Consider the following 2,655-nt stretch of genomic DNA (forward strand, 5'->3'; position numbering starts at 1 on the left):
ATATGTATTAAAAAATAATTGAATAAATATCTCTTCTATATTACGACATCCTGGACCATATTGATGGATGGATATTTGCATTGATAAAATTATTCCTCATTATTTTTTTGATAAAACTATAATATTTCTTTACTTTTTATTTATATTATTTATATATACTATTAATTATATACTATTAAATTTTAATACTAAATATTTTAATTTTAATACATAATTTTGTTAATTTTAAAATTATCTTCTATTTTTTATTTTTATTTACTATTTTTAATAACTATTGGTATAATATTAATTAACTATTTAAATTAAATTATTTATCAATTAGTTATTTATATGATTAATATCTAATTAATTAATTAATATTTAATTTATAAATTATTTATTAAATTAAATTAAATATTTATATAATTTTATTTAATTATAGATTATAATGATTATAAACTTATATATTATTTATTTTTTTAATAAATAAATATTATAAATTAATAATAGTAATATTTTTATCAAAATATAGTCTAGTAAAAATGTTATATAAATATCATCCATCATCTCTTTTATTCCTTATATAATAAAATAGAAAAAAAAATATTTTTGTTCATTCTTCCATATTTTATCAAATAAATGAAAGAATGAATGGAAGATCCATACATCCTTTTCTTTATCCATTCTTCCTCCTCGATCTATCTATCCTTTCTTCCATCCATCTTTTATACCAAACAAAGAATAATTAAGATCTGCAACAAATGATAAATTTATCACTTACAATTATAGGATTTGTTACTAGTATGAACATGTTCTACCATTTCTAAATATTTTGATTACGACAAAATAACAAGCTATTGTTATAAATGACAGTCTTGTCTCCTTCGAGTTACAGCTATGAATTAGTTATATGAATGATATACTTCATGCACCTTCTATCAACGTTTTTTAAAAAAATTACTCATAATCATCTGATGAATTGCAATATGTAAATATCAAAATATTTAAATGTTACAATTTTTAAAATTATAATAATAATTCATTTGATAATGGCAACCATCTTTGATTTTTTATTTTTTCATGAAATTTTTATTGCACCTTGCAATAAGTGATAGGTTGGCCCCTTAAAATAACAAGGCCATATACTAGGATTAACATGTTTTGAAAGTTTTCTATATTTTTGAATTTTTAATCTTTATAAAATAATACTTGAAACTTAAATAAATGATAAGCTTGCCTCTTATAATTATGTGATTTTCTTTTTATCAAAATCTTTCCCTCTATAATTATGTAATGAACCGCATGGTGTTAATGTAAGAACATTTATATGCTTCCTTTTGGAACTAAGCTAAATTAATTCATTTGAAAATGGCAAATCCAAGGGATAATTATCTCTCAATTTTTTGTTCATGAAATATTAATTTTAACATGCAATGAATGATAAGCTTGCACCTTATAGTTATAGCATCAGTTACCAAAGTTAACATGCTTTGTAAGTTTACTATCATGTTTGAATTTTTGGTTTCCATAATATTTTTTTTTCTAAATGATAGAATAGATTGTGACATAAAAATAAGAAAATATTTCATTGTTAGCGATTTTCAAGACTAGGACCAAGTTAGTGTATTCAACGATATCAAAACTAAGGGTAATAATTTGAAACTTTTAGTCTACATTAATGAATTGATTACTATATTGAAATAATTCATGAGTTAAACCGCAATATCACACAACCCAATGGGTGGATTTTCATGTAGATTGGAATATGAAATTATTATGTTCTATATATGTTCTCGATCATTTAGATCTTTTAAGGAAATATAGTGACCCAGCATAGCTACATTGAGACCAAGCCTCAATACGTTAATCTCTCCTAAATAGAAAAGGAAGCTAACTAGCTGTGGTAGATTTATTTGCTTATAACCAAAATAAATAATTATAATTAATTGATCTACTTTGCCACAGCTAGGATGGACAAAAACCAACCAAATATTAGTGCGCTGGGGGAGGAGGTGACATTGCGCAAGGGGCCAAGGAGGAAATGAAGGAGCATCAGGTGGAGAGCTTAAAGGAATGGAAAGAAAAGAGAGGAGATGGAGGTAGAGGAGGCAGCCAACAATGGTGAAAGAGAACAAGCGAAGAGGGAGAGTAAGTGGGGTAGGAGCTAAGGCAAGAAAAGTAGCAATGGGAGGAGGTAGAGGTGGAAAAAAAAGAGGAGGAGAGAAAAAGAGTGACAAGTAGAGAGATAAAAAGTAGAAGAAAAGAAGGAGAGGAGACGAAGGTAGAGATGGGCACCAACGATCGTGGATATGAAAGGATAAGAGGGAGGATGGGAAGGAAGAACCATCAATTTAAGAGGTTGAAGGAGGATAGGGAAGGGAAGAAGATGGAGGTGAAGGAGAGAATAGAGTAAGAGTAGGGGCAAGGGAAGAGATAAGGAGAGCATAAAAAAGGAAAGAGAATAAAGGGCTAGGAGAGATGAGATAGGGGATAGCTCAATGAGACTTGAGCTTTAAAACTTACTTCATGAAAGAGTTACAATCCTTTAGACTTGAGCTACATCCAAGCTTCTATTGATGGACCTAATTTGAATGTAGCCCCACTCTTAGCAAACCAAAAATGTTCCACTTGAAACTGACCTAAAACAATCCATCAACTTGTAGCCAATTTTTGAGT

The sequence above is a fragment of the Elaeis guineensis genome, chromosome 7, assembly GCF_000442705.2.
Source record: "Elaeis guineensis isolate ETL-2024a chromosome 7, EG11, whole genome shotgun sequence".
NCBI classification, from domain to species: Eukaryota; Viridiplantae; Streptophyta; class Magnoliopsida; order Arecales; family Arecaceae; genus Elaeis; species Elaeis guineensis.